Below are 15437 nucleotides of genomic sequence, written 5' to 3' on the forward strand. Positions count from 1 at the left end.
GGGGAGGACAGTGGAGGGGAGGAGAGGGGAGGGCAGTGGAGGGGAGGGGAAGGGAGGGCAGTGGAGGGGAGGGGAGGAGAGGAGAGGGGAGGGAAGTGGAGGGGAGGGGAGGGGAGGGGAGGAGAGAGAAACAGAGGGAAAAAATTTCAACGGAAGACTGTACTATGAAGAAAGTTTTGGAACTGTTCTAGCCGGATTTTCACCTTATTTAATGCCACAGCTAAATGCTTTCTCCCCCAAATCTTTAAATTAAAAAATTAAAGAGGCAAAACAAAGTTCTGAACCAGGAGGGCAGAAAGGAGAGGGAGATATGGGGACAGGAGCCTGGAGAAGGGCCGGGGGCTTCGAGGGTACCCTCATTCACTCCCCAGGCCACCTCTATTAGAAAGGAGAAAACCAAACACAGCCAGTGTACCCCAGTTTCCCATCTAGGACTCTGAGAAGAGATGCCGCACAGGGTAAGCACAGAATCAGGAAGGACCTAGTTTGGCTCCCGTAGTTGCCTCAGCTCCTGTGTGCCATGTGGAGGCAGCACTGTCAGCAGAAGCGACTGCCTGATGAGCCTCTAGGACTGGAGAAAGGTGACCAGGCCAGGGACTAAAGCCACGTGGCGGGCAAACCTCAGGAGCAGAGAAATGGGGGGCAGTGGCCCTGGGTCAGCAGGGAGAAGCCCCAGGCCTGACCAATAAGGAAGACACATCAAGTGCAGCAGCTGGTGCCAGAGGCTCCACTGCCCCAGAGGCCTCACCGGGGGACAGACGTGCAGGCGCACACACACATTCATCTTGTCTACGTGATAGATTTATTCTGTAAGACCTAACCCTAGCCTCTGAGAAGACTCCCCAGCCCCTCAGGCCAAGATGATCGCTCACTATCTTGCCTCCACTGCATCTTGTCTGCTCTGTGGTAGGACTCATCAGGTATTCATATTTGACTTTCCTTCCCCGCTAGACTGTAAACTATCCTTCTTCATAACTGCATCCCAGCTGTAATGATAGCACCTGGCTAAGCGTAGGTACTCAAAGCTTTATTTGTCTGTCAAATTAATTTATAGAAATGGACATAACAGAACCTTTCTACTGGGGGGGGGGGAAGTGCTTTTGGTAAGACCTACTTTATGCCAGGCTCTGTAACACGCACTTTGGTATACACAATCTCATTTGATCCACTCCCCAACCTGCAGAGTAAGTGTTACCTTGTCCTTGTATGAATGAGCCCTTTGAGGCTCTGAGGGGATGAAGGGACTCCCCCAAGAACATATAACGAGGAAGTAAAAGGTTCAGGTTAAAATCCATGTCTTCCAGCTCCAACAGGAAGACTCCACAATATCAAAGGTTCTAAATAGCTTCCCACACCGCACTCTACTAGGGTAGAAAGGTTGATATACACTAAAAAATAACACATGTAAACTATGGTTTATACTTTATCTTTAATGTCTCTTCATATGATTATAATTTAATAGCATCAATTCACATTAGTCACTTACATTTTCTGTCCTCGTGGGTGGCCGATAGAGGAAGGAGGAGTCTGGAAGGCATGGTGCTAATATCCCCCACCTTGTCACAGGCAGCCGAGATCTTACAATAGTTACTGGGTCTCCATGAGACTGTGATCAAACAAAGAATAAATGTTGTCGGAATCAACTGTGAGGCCACAGCTGCACAGAGTAAGGACTGGAGGGTGACCTCAACAAAACCAAGTGAAGTGTTTTAATGATGGAAACATTTTTCAACGAGATGAGCTTTTCCCAGGCCCTACTGGGTGTTTCTCTGAGTGATCATGGTGAGTCACAGGTTTGACAAAGCTTTCCCCCACAACTCTGAGGCATTAGGAGGTTGTCAGAAAACTCACACTTGTGGTGGAGATCTGTTTTTGAAGTTGTACAGAATTACCAATTAATGAGTTCTCGTATTACTCTTTTATAGCTGGTGCATCTGGATGAGACTCAACCACAAAGGGGCCCAGGTTTGTACACCATTAATTCCAACTTCCAGCGATATATCTGGCCTCACTGTTGCCTACTCTATTTGCCTTTGTATTCTGGAGACCTGATAACTCCAATTAATAGGATGATGAGCCAAAGCTTTAATTCTTTTCAAGTAGCTCTTTCTTTAATTACTGCAGATGCCCCAGAGCCTCTAAGCAGGGCTATAAAGGACTTGGGTTGTCAGCCTATGATAAGCTGCACAAGGCAAGTGCCCATGTGCCAAGCCATAGACACACATGGAACTGCAGAATGGATGACAAATTCTACAAAGTATTTTATTGGTAGTAAACACACACTCAGAAAAGAAAGACAGTTGGTCAATAAATAACATTCAAAGGGTCATCTTGGCAGCTGGCAGGTAATAGATGCTCTTAAAATATTTCCCAAATAATGCTCTTAACAGACCTTCTACCATGACATCAGCTATAGTATTCTTCAACTTGCTTCTCACCTGATATAGATTTAATTTTATTCAGGATAATTTTTAAATTTGCCTAAAAATGCAAAACATAACAAATAGCCATATTCCTGCCAGTCATAATTAATCAGCGTTAATAGTTTGTCACATTTAAGACTCTTAATAAAAGAAATAAATAACATTTATTGGAATACCACGTATTCCAAGTTCTTTACTTACATATAGTAATTTGAGTAAATCTTTAAAAAATGACTATGAGGTAGGGTAGTTATTACCTCAATTTAAAAACTTTTTTAAACGTTTATTTTTGAGAGAGAGAGAGAGAGAGAGAGAGACAAAGCATGAGTGGGGCAGTGGCAGAGAGAGAGGGAGGCAGAATCTGAAGCAGCTCCAGGCTCCGAGCTGACAGCACAGAGCCTGACGTGGGGCTCATACCCACAAACCATGAAACCATGACCTGAGCCCAAGTCAGACACTTAATTAACTGAGCCACCCAGGTGCTCTATCTCAATTTTACGAGAAGAAACTAAGATATAGCATTCTAAGCTTGTGCCAAGTCATACAGATTTAAAAGGCTGTATGTTTGCTAGGGCTGCCATAACAAAGTACAAAAGGTGGTGTGCCTTAAGCCACAGAAATTTATTTTCTCGTAGTTCTGGAAGCTAGAAATCTGAGATCAAGGTGTCAACAGCATTTCTTCTCAGGTTTTTCTCCTTGGCTCATAGACACCTGCCTTCTCCCTGTATCTTCACAAAGTCTTCCCTCTGTGCATATCTGCATCTTAATTTCCTCTTCTTATAGGAGCACCCGTCATATTTAAACTTATCAGCATGTTTGATTCATCTCCTTGGCCAGGATTTCCTGCGTTTGGGTTCATTTTCCTTGTTGCTAAAGCGCGTGTATGAGCATTTCTTTCAGTGAGGGCCTGAGGGTAGGAAAGGGCTCCATCTGTGTATATCTGGAAACGTCGTCATCACTCGTACTTGATATAATTTTAGGTTCAAGTTATTTTCCCTCTGTGCTTTAAGATAGGATCCCATTATCTCCTAACATCTACTGTCCCTAGTAATTAACTCCTATCATTCTACTTGTCATATGTTTTCAACTTTGAAAGTAACCTAGTTTTCCCCTTTTGTATCTTTAAGTCTTTTCCTTTTTTTTTCTTTAAAGTTCTACAGTTTTATTACGACACATCTAGATGTGAATTTGATTCTATTTACCCTGCTTGAAACAAGTATCTTTCTTCCATTCGAGAAAACTCTCAGTCATTACCTCTTCAAATACTTTCTCTTATATTCTTTTCATTCTGTCCTTCTAAGTCTCTAATAGAAAAAGTTATAGCTGTTCATTGTACCTTCAATATCTTCCATGTCTCTTAACTTATCTTCATTTTCTCTAACTCCTCATCTCAGTAGTAAGTTCCAGGCGATTGGCCCAACTCTGTTATCTACTCTACTTCACTAGTTCTGTCTATCCCTGTATCTAGATTATCATTTAGCCTATAAAGCACACATTTCCTTCAAAGGCACAAGTTCTTTCAAAAATCCTCACTGGCCAGCATTCTGTGACAGCTAGCATTCATTTCAAAGGGCTTTGTTCATAAAGCCCATAACACTGTAGTGAAATGATGTCCCCAAATGCAACAACAGTCAAAAGTCCAAAACCTGTCGTTCATAGATTATCTACTGTATGCATTGCATTCACAGAGAATCTGTACTGAGAACGGCAATACAGTCAAGCAATGTGTTTCCAGAAATGGTAATGAAGTGCAGCCAAAATAGAGATAATTATTTTAATTAATGGTAATGATTTTAACGGTTGAACATTTTAACTAATTAATTATGATTGATTGCTTGTTACTAATCAGGAATATGATTTGAAGTTGTAATTGAAAACCAGGAGCAAGAGGTTCTGCAGAGACCACATTACAAGCCCACTGAGATCAGGGGCATCAACTTTTGCCTTGAAAACTACATCCTGGAGCATTCCAGTCCCTTTTTACTTCATATGGTCCTTAAAATAAACTGCTGGAACACGGATTTTAATTCCATGTTTAGGATCCTTTGTCAGAAATGGAAAATTGAAGAAATGTATTATACTATTATGGCTATAGCTTTTAATATATTATTCATCTAAAGTTTACTCTTATTAACCTTTGAGTCTAAGTTGTCTTTCGTTAGGTAAGACTTTGGCTATAAAAAGCTGCCCAATCAGTCTACTCAGACAACATGAAACATTTTTTTGAAATTTTAATAAGCATATTGACTGAGAATTAGTTTGCTATATAATTTATATGTAGTACTTTGGACACTGGATTGTTAATCCTTTTAAAATCTGACAAACTAAAAACGTCACGTAAGGAACGGCCAAAAACAATAAGAAAAGCTTCTTTCCCTCTTTCATCTATTGTTCTAACGGTTCTATGTAATTTGGCAAGTCACTATCTCCATATAACCTGGGACTTACCTTGTAGTAATTCTATGTATTACCTAACTATAGTAAGGTGGCTATTTTCATCTAATCTTTTACCATGAGGAAAAAACCATGTTACCCCACTTATATTTGTTACATAAGGCATGGCAGGTTTGGAAAGGGGCAGAAGGTCAGTGTGGCGCAGGGTGTGGCGCTGGGTGTGGCCACGCAGGGTGCGGCGCAGGGTGTGAAGATAGGAAAGTGGCAAGAAATCAGACTGGAGGGGTAGATGGACGCCCACTTTCAAAGTCTCTTGTTTGCCACACTGAAGAGTCCTGTGGACAAGGAGGAAAGGCTGGCGATCACCAAGGAAGGGATGACATAATCAAGTATATTTTAAGGAAGGCCACACTGGAGCACCTATTGGAAGATGGAGGGAAATGAGGAGAGAAATTAAAAAGGAGGCTGTTCCTATAGTTCAGATGACAGACAATGAAACCTTGGCCTAAGGCAGTGATAAGGGGCACTCCTAGAACAAGACTGCTTGGATATGGTTAACAATTAACTCTACGGAAGTATTTAAATAACAATTAAATGTATGATGACTGTGGAGGAGGTTCAAGTTTGAGGGACAAATTGAGCTCTGTTTGGGACAAGGTAAAATCAAGGTGCTGAGGACACTCTGGTTACCTCATGTTTTATCCACTTCTTTCCACCTACCCATTCAACAACCGCACCTCAACAATGTACTGTCCACAGCCATGATCTCCAGATCGTGTATCTGCTTTTCAAACTGGACATCGCCCAAGGACATAGCCAGGTTCTGCCGTCGGAGGAAGCAAGTCTGAGAGCAGGGCTGTCCCACTGATTGGCATGGGAGCAAATGTACAAAACATTGCCAACGTTGGACTGTTTTCTTCTACATCTCATAGTCTGATAATTTTTCAATCACTTAATTTGTACTGTCTCCTCTGACATTATTTTAATCACAGTCTTTTAAAAGCACTGGCTCTGAGTCCCTTTTGCAGAAAGTGTTCAGGTCTCCCTTCTTTTTCCTGGTAAATTTTAGCACCTAATTATCTACAATTGAATCTCTCTCCCATCACCCAGCCCATTCTTATATAAGAGTCTATTTCCAGATTACTAGCCTCCTTCCCATTTTCTCTACCCTTCAGTGGCCCAGTTATGATAAATGCCAGCACACTGAGGCCCAGAGGACTAGACTCAAAGTTCCTGTTGTAATTGTTCCCATCCATAGTCAGGACTGGATTCAGGGCCTCTGTGATCATGGAGTCTGCGGCTAGAGGTCAAGTGACTTTAATGTGAAGAGAAGAGAGCGGTGGAATGTGAAAGCCAAGCATTTCCCCAACATGTTTTGATACTATTAGCATTTGCAAACATTTATCCTTTTCACAATCTTGTACTAAATTCTGGGGGTGTAGGAAATACCTTATTCCTCTCAGGAATTATCAAGGTTAAAGTGCACTGTTTATATTGAAGCCAATAAATTTTTTTTCAAAATCAAAGAGGAAGTGGACACAGAGTTGAAGGAATAATGATGTTCAGATCCTCAGCTTTTTCTTTTCTTTTAATCTTGCTGTAGATCGTCCACTCAGTAATTTACCCTTGGACATTTTTAGTCTCAGGTCAGACTTCCTTCTGCCATTTGGCCTTCTCCCAGGCACCATCCTTTTCCATCAGTCAGTGTAAACATTAGCCAAGCATAATTAGGAAGGTAAATCTGCTGTAGAAACGATCATGATTTCATTTAGATTTAACCAATGCTAAACAACAGATAGTCAGTTAATTTTCTTTTCCTGGAAATTCAAAAACAAATAACAGACTCATCATCTAGACACATCTAAACTGTCTAAGTTATCCACTGCAGCTTGCTTTTCTGGATGATAATACTTTCAGTTATATTCTCATTCCAGCACTAAGAAATGAGTCTTTGGGTAGAAAGAAGGAAGGAGCACAGAGATTGAAGGGAAAAGTTGAAAAGGACAGCAATAGAGACAGACCACTGTGCACATTAGACTATCACATGATTTAGGTATTTCAGCTGCAAACAAAACTCACTACTTACACTGGTTTGCAGAACAGTCTGTTTTGCCAGAATGATCAACATTAGCAAGCAGCATCCTACTGTTCAGCTGTGGATTTAGTCTGGAATCATAGAAGAGGATAATATGCCTACGAATAGCACCTCTCGGAGTGTGAAGTGAGCCTCCTGGGCTGGCATCTAACCCTGGTTCTGGCAGGGCCCCAAGCAAGGTGAAGGAAAGGGAAGGAGAAATGAATGAATAAAATTTCCTCTTTTACTCAAGACCTGCCAAAACTAGAACCTGGTATTGAATACTCTGAGCTGAAATACTCCACAGATAGTTCCGTTCATGTACTGGATCAAAATTGATAGGGCTTAGTAAAGTAGAAACATGAGCACCGGGGGCTCTATCCCTATGGTAATAGTTAAGAGCACGACATTTCCCTTTTCTTCCCCATCACCAACTTCTGCATGTCCCTAATGACGTGCCTTCACAAGAATCTGAATCTGAGATCTTAATCATGGAGTTTTTAAAAGTTCTTATGGCAATGTCTTCAAGATCATGACGTAGGCTGGACATCTCCAGACAGAGCCAACAGTAGTATTTTCTTATGTATGTATAGAGCGAGCCATGCCCACTAAACCACAATGAGTTAAGTAAGCGTCTCACAGTAAATAATCCTGCTGAAATAAAGGCCCTAATTTTCTCAGCCCCAAATGAATTATAAAGATAATCCATTTACCAATTATAAATATGCCCAGTGGAAGCTATTATGATGCAGCAAATGTGTAGCTTATATCCAAAAATGATGCTATTGTTATATTCTGTGATGGGGTTTTCTCTTTGGATCGTCTCTCCAGCAGTGGTAATGAGTTCACACACAGCTCCTGACATGCTTTCTTTCCTTGTTGCTGATGACCAAAATCCCCATTTGTTAGATGGCTGGCCAGAATTGGGGCCATCAGAGCAAAACAGTATAAAGCCTGTAGAATTTTGTTACTATCAAAGTTGATTTTTTTGACTACCAACAAAATTTGCATAGCCTATAGAGTAAGGTTTTTCCGATGATAATACTTTCAGTTATGTTCTCATATCAGTACTAAGAAATACATCCTACTCTATAAAACAAGTAAAGCACATTACAACATTACGTACATTAAATTGGTTAAGGTAAAGTATTAGTTTCAGTGAATAAATTATTATTAAAAGAAGAATGATTTGTAAAGAATTCTTTATATGTGAATGATTGTTAAATTGAGCTTATAAAGGGAGCCAACGCACTCTTTCTAAAGAGGTTTATGACATGGGTCTTAATTTTATTGCTTTAGACTGAAAACTTGTATAAAACTTAGAAAACAAAGCAAAGGTACAAAGTGATATTTAGTTAAGTCACAAAAACTAAATAAAATAAAGTTAGAGTGCACTACTCAGCATTCATTTTGAAAAACAATTAACTATGCAACTATATCAACATCTTTTTTGTACTCCAGGTTTGAAATAAGTAACTTTAGCTTAGGTTTTTTAAGAACTCAGTGCAAATAATGCCTCCAAATTTAAAATACCATGTCACTGTCGGATAGTAACATTCCCAATCCAGAGTAAATACTAATTGTGTGCCTGGGTGACTCCGTCGGTTGAGCGTCCGACTTCGGCTCAGGTCACGATCTCACGGTTCGTGGGTTCAAGCCCCGCATCAGGCTCTGCTGACAGCCAGCTCAGAGCCTGGAGCCTGTTTCAGATTCTGTGTTTCCCTCTCTCTCTGCCCCTCCCCCACTAGCTCCCTCTCTCTCTCTCAAAAATAAACATTAAAAATTTTTTTAAAAAAAGACTAAATACTAATTAAAAATTATTTAGTACACTATCCCATGGTTTTAGATAAACAGATAAATGAAAGATGACAAAGTAGCCTCCCTCTCTTGCAAGCTCCAGATACAGGGTCCCCAGCTTAAGGGGTAATATTTGACTAGAACAATATAATAAGAAGATGGAGGATGTGAATTAGGTGAGCTCCTGAGGAGGTTTCTTCCAGCTCTTGACTATGTATTTGGATAATAATCATTAGAAGAAATGTATTACCTTTTTAATTTGACATTCTTATTTCCCTCTTCTCCCGTTGACAAGACATGTGCTTTGAAGTGCCATATGATGGAATGGACTGAGGCAAGGAGTCTGTAGAAAATACAGAGCCTTTGCTCTCCCGTTTAGAAATACAGTTTCTTTATAATTACAATGAGAATAATAATGATACTTTCCCACATACCCCACATGGTGAATTTCAAACATATAGGAATATAAGAGCAGTGTGTAAAACGTAAAGTCCTATATAAAGGTTAAAGTTGTACATTTATTTAGTTATTATTTTAGAATTCTCCTAATGATAAACACTAAATCAGACCTTACTGAGACTGAAGAAATGCATTTTCTCAATAGATGGCCATGATTTAGAAATGTAATCTGACATTGAAAGAGTTTAGAATTATTTAAAACTAAGGGATTAAAATACAAAATCTGTCATTAAAAGCTCAGTAGGTAAGTTTATCATCAGACTGTACCTAACAGAAGACAGAATTAGTAGGCTCAAAGATAGAAAAATAGAAAATATTCCAACTGAAGTTTAGGTTTAAAAAAAGAGTAAAGGAAATAAATAAATGCCAATTACTCTTTGAAAAAAAAAAAAAAAAAGAGTAAAGGGAGGGCACCTGGGGGGCTCAGTTGGTTAAGTGTCCAACTTCAGCTCAGGTCATGATCTGGCAGTTTGTGAGTTCCAGCCCCACATGGGGCTCTGTGCTGCTAACTCAGAGCCTGGAGCCTGCTTCCAATTCTGTTTCTCGCTTTCTCTATGCCCCTCCCCCACTCATGCTCAGTCTCTCTCTGTCTCTCAAAAATAAATAAACGTTAAAAAAATTTTTTTTAGTTTCCTGAGGAACCTCCACACTGTTTTCCAGGAAACTAAAAAAAAATTTTTTTAACGTTTATTTATTTTTGAGAGACAGAGAGAGACTGAGCATGAGTGGGGGAGGGGCATAGAGAAAGCAGGAAACTAACAATAGAACTCCCCTTTGACCCAGCAATAGCACTGCTAGGAATTTACCCAAGGGATACAGAAATGCTGAGGCATAGGGGCACATGTACCCCAGTGTTCATAGCAGCACTCTCCACAATAGCCAAAACATGGAAAGAGCCTAAGTGTCCATCCACGGACGAATGGATCAAGAAGATGTGGTTTATCTATACCATGGAATACTCCATGGCAATGAGAAACAATGAAATCTGGCCTGTGTAGCAACATGGATGGACCTTGAGGGTGTTATGCTGAGCGAGATAAGTCAGGCAGAGAAGGACAGATACCATATGTTTGCACGTATAGGAGGATTAGGAGGAACTTAACTGAGGAACAAGGGGGAGAAAAAGGGGGGAAATGGTGGGGGAAAGGGAGAGAGGCAAACCATGAGAGACTCTTGAATGCTGACAAAAACTGAGGACTGATGGATGTGGGGGGGAGGGGGGATGGGCATGGAGGAGGGCACTTGTGGGGATGAGCACTGAGTGTTAAGTGGAAACTAATTGGACAATAAACTATTTGTAAAAAAAAATAAAATAAAATAAAAAAATAATTTTTTAGAGTAAAAGGAAAATCATAATAAATATATAAGAAGCATGCTCAAAAATTCTAACATGTATGCAATCAGAGTCCTAGAACAATAGAAGAGAGAAAAAGGAGAAGAAATATTATAAGAAATAATTGCTAAGAATATTCCAAGGACATCAAGAGACTCAATGAACCTCAAGTAGAATTCAAAAGAAACCATACACAGTCATATTCTGGTCAAATTTAGGAAACCAAAGATAAACAGAAACATCTTAAAAACAGGAAATTCTTCAAGGAGCTTGCAAGAGTAGCATTATGGCTGATAACTGACTTTTTTTTTTTAGAAACTATGAAATCCAAAGAAATAATACAACATCTTTAAATTTCAGGAAGAAAAATCTATCAACTTAAAAGTTTACACCAAGCAAAAGAAAATCTTTTTAAAATATAAAGGTAAAATAGGGCCGCCTGGGTGGCCCAGTCGGTTAAGCGTCCGACTTCGGCTCAGGTCATGATTTCACAGTTCATGGGTTCGAGCCCCACATCAGGGTCTGTGTTGACAACTCAGAGCCTGGAGCCTGCTTCCAATTCTGTTTCTCCCTCTCTCTCTGCTCCTGCTCATGCTCTCTCTATATATCAAAAATAAATTTTTAAAAAAAGGTAAAATAAATATTTTCCATAAAAAATGAAAATATACAATTAACAACCAACAGTCATGTTATCAAAAAATATACTAAAAAGAGTTCTTTAAAGTAACAGAAAATAATTCCATATAGAAATATATAATGACAAGTAGAAACAGAGCATCAGGAAGGATTTTTTTGCATGAATACAGAATGTATAGAACTTGTTCAGCTACCCAGCAGTCATGAAAGATACATTCCTGATCAAGAGGATGGTCAAGACAAAATATAGAAGTCCTTAAGTTATTGTTGAACTACTGACCCATTCTGGAACAGACTATTACAGATTTTTAAGTTAGATCATAAATTTCTCATTGCTTAATAAAACATATTGAAGGAGAACCACTCTAATTTAGATACATATAACTCATAGAGGTTAAAATTAAGCAATGAGTTGATGAAATTTTAAAAATCACCAAGCATTTGAGATGCACACCACTGAATGTAAAAGTCAGAAGAAGTTGTAAACAACAGAACTGCCTATCCAAGAAACTGCAGATACAGGAAAGAGAATATGATGACATATATGAAAATAATTTTTTAACTGCTTAAAGAAATAAAATGCACATGGGGCTCCTGGATGGCTCAGTTAGGTAAGCACCTGACTCTTGACTTGGGCTCAGTTCATGATCTCTCAGTTCATGAGATCAAGCCCCATGTTGGGTTCTGTGGTAACAGCACAGAGTCTGCTTGGGATTCTCTCTCTCTCTCGATCTCTCTCTCTCGATCTCTCTCTCTCTCTCTCTCTGCCCTTACCCTGCTCTTTCACCCACTCTCACTCTCAAAATGAATTAAATAAACATTTAAAAAACAGTTAAAAAAGAAATAAAACACACAATAATAAATATGAGCAAATAATAGGAAACTATCCAAATGAACAGCAGATTTGAAAAACTGCAATTTATATATATATATATATATATATATATATATATATATAACTTTTACATTAAAAAAGTTAATGGACAGGATAAACAGCAAATCATGCACTGTTATACATAAAATAAGAAAGCAATCTGATAAAAATATCCATTAAGTAGCACAGTGAGGTAATAAAATAGAAAACATTAGGAAGACAAGAAATACGAAGGATGAAATGAGGATACAGCTGGTCAGAGACACAGGAGGGGATAAAGGAGAAGAGAAGGAAAGGCAATATTTGAAAAGATAATGGCTGGAAAGTTTTCCAGAACTAGTACAAATATGGATTCATGGATCCAGGAATCCCGTAAAAAATAAACAAAAATAAATTCATATTTATGTAGTGAAACTACAGGGCACCAAAGATCTATAAGGGAATATGAGATAAAATATATATTGTCGGGGCACCTGGGTGGCTCAGTCGGTTAAGCGTCCGACTTCAGCTCAGGTCATGATCTCACGGTTTGTGAGTTTGAGCCCCGCATCGGGCTCTGTGCTGACAGCTCAGAGCCTGGAGCCTGGAGCCTGCTTCAGATTCTGTATCTCCCCCTCTCTCTGCCCTTCCCATGCTCATGCTCTGTCTCTTTCTGTCTCTCAATAATAAATAAATGTTTAAAAAATATACATGTTGTCTACAAAGAAAAGAAAATTCAAATGACAGAGATTTCTCAGCAGTAACAATAGAAGCCAGAAAACAACAGAATATCTTAAAAGATGTTGAAAAAGGTAGCTTAACCTAATTGAGCTGCTGTAACAAAATACCATAGATTAAGTGGCTCTAATAACAGACATTTATTTCTTACAATTACAGAGGCTGTGAAATCTGGTAAGAATCCTCTTTCTTGCTTATAAATGGCTGCCTTCTTGCTGTGTCCTCACATGGCAGAGAGAAAGCTCTGGCATTTCTTCTTAGAAGAGCACTAATACCATCATATGGGCTCCATCTTTATGGCCTCATCTAAACCTAATTATCTCCCAAAGTTCCTACCTCCTAATACTATCTCCTATTGGGGGTTAAGACTACAATATGTGAATTTGGTGGGGACACAAACATTCAGTCCACGACAACAAATATCAACCTTGAATTATTTACCTAGTTAAATTCTTTAATTAAGATAAAATAAATACACTCAGAAGGCAAATAAAAGCTTGGAGTTTACCACCAAGAAATTTATACTACAAGAATTTAAGTATTTTTGAAAGAGAAAATAACTCTAGGAGAATATTTTAAGATGAAAGAAGAATGATAACAAATAAAATTACAAACATATGAAAACTTAAATATTTATGTAAAAGAATATTCCTAAGTTTTAAGACTGAAAAAGAGCAAAACTAAAATTCTAGGTTGACACTGACGTTAAAACTGTGGTCTACTGATGGCCAGCATCAGCATCACCTGTAATTTTGTGTGAAATTCAGACTCTCGGGCCACTTGAATAAGAGTCCCAGGTAATTACACGCACACTAAAGTTTAAGAATTGTCTAAAGTTCTACAATTGTTTTTAGATAGGAGTAAAACACTGTGCAAGTGAAAATTTAGTTTAGCTTATACATGATAAAATGTCAAGGGTAATCACCTAAAAATAAAAAAAAATATAGAGAAATCTTAAAAATCCTGAACCCAGGTCCCACCCCAGAGCCTATGACTTAATTGGTCAATGGTATGGGACTGAGGTCAGAATTTTGTAAAGCCTCCCAGACACTTGTGTGGTAGAGTGCAAGTTGAGACCCACTGCACCAACTAATTAAGCTAACATAAGTATTTTCTTAGTATCTGAAACTTGATGGGGCTAGATATAAGATAAATACTCTTCAATATGTCCTAAAGAAAACCAAGTACACCCAACTAAATAGCAAACACATATGCTTAAGAAGGAGTAGCTTTCCTGTTTTGAGTAATATCTTCTCTTTTTGTAATGGAAAAAGACTACTGTCCCAAACAGAAGGAAGGGAATTATGGAAGGTTAGTATCAACACAGTAAAACAGAACAACTTTTTGGATACTTAGAGATCTGGTGCTTTAGAGCTTAACAACACCTTACTTTTACCAGTATATTGTACATTTTCAGAAATTTTTATGTTAGTGTCTTTCCACTTTGGCCTAAAGAGCTCCTGTCAGCATTTCATTTAAGGTAGGCTTAGTGGTCATGATTTCCTTCAGCTTTTATTTTTGGGAAAACTTTTATCTTGCCTTTATTTCTGAAGGATAGCTGTGCTGAGTAAAATATTCTGGATGGCAACTTTTTTTCTTTCAGCACTTTGACTGTATCATCCCACTCTCTCTTAATCCACAAAATTTGTGCTGAGAAATCTGTTGATAGCCTTATGGAGATTCCCTTGTATAAATGTTTTTCTCTTGCTGCTTTAAAAATTCTCTTTGATTTTAGGCAGTTTCATTATAAAGTGTCATGAAGAACATTTTGAATTACAATTATGGAGTGACCTATCGGATGTTCTAATCTCTTTCTGGGCTTGGGGAGTTCTCAGCCATTTTTTAAAAATTTTTTTATTTATTTTGAGAGAGCATGCAGGGGAGGGACAGAAAAAGAGGAGAGAATCCCAAACAGGCTCCACTCTGGCAGCTGGATGCCCAATTGACTGAGCCCCCCACCCCAGACACCCCTCAGCCACCATTTCTTTAAGCAAACCCTCTGTCCCCTTCTCCATCTCTTCTCTTTCTATGATTCCAACAGTGTATAGACTGTTTCTCTTAATGGTGTCTTACAACTCCCATAGGCTTTCTTCATTTGTTTTTATTCTTTTCTCTTTTTGCTCCTCTGACTGGATTATTTATTTATTTATTTGTTTGTTTTTAATGTTTATTTGTTTTTGAGAGAGACAGAACGTGAGAAGGGAAGGTGCAGAGAGAGAGGAAGACACAGAACTTGAAGCGGGCTCCAGGTTCTGCACTGTCAGCACAAAGCCCAACACGGGGCTCAAACTCACAAACTGAGATCATGCCCTGAGCTGAAGTCGGAGACTGAACCGATGTCGGACACTGAACCACTGAGACACCCAGGCGCTCCTCTGACTGGATAACTTTAAATGATCTGTTTTTAAGCTTACCACTTCTTCTTCCGTTTAGTCTAGTCTTATGATAAAACTCTATACTGAAATCTTTAGTTCAGTCATTGTATTCTTGAGCTCTAAAATTTCTGTTTTGGCCTTTTTTTTTTTTTTTTAATGCTCTCTTTCTCTTGATTAAACTTCTCACTTTCTTCTTGTATTTTTTCCCTGATTTCATTAGACTGCTTATCTGTGCTACAAGAGTATCTCTCCTTTAGAACAATTATTTTTAATTCTCTGTCAGACCATTCATGTATCCCATTTCTTTGGGTCAATTACTTGAAGTTTACTGTGTTCCTTTGGGAGTGTCATGTTT

At 38.8% G+C, this 15437-nt stretch overlaps 1 long non-coding RNA gene across 1 annotated transcript in view; it reads right to left on the reverse strand.

Moving 5' to 3' along the window:
• The window catches only part of LOC120224648, a 203535-nt gene that overhangs the window by 70347 nt on the left and 117751 nt on the right, over positions 1-15437 (reverse strand). The window lies entirely within an intron of this gene.

The sequence above is a fragment of the Hyaena hyaena genome, unplaced genomic scaffold, assembly GCF_003009895.1.
Source record: "Hyaena hyaena isolate Hyena2069 unplaced genomic scaffold, ASM300989v1 scaffold_1213, whole genome shotgun sequence".
NCBI lineage: Eukaryota > Metazoa > Chordata > Mammalia > Carnivora > Hyaenidae > Hyaena > Hyaena hyaena.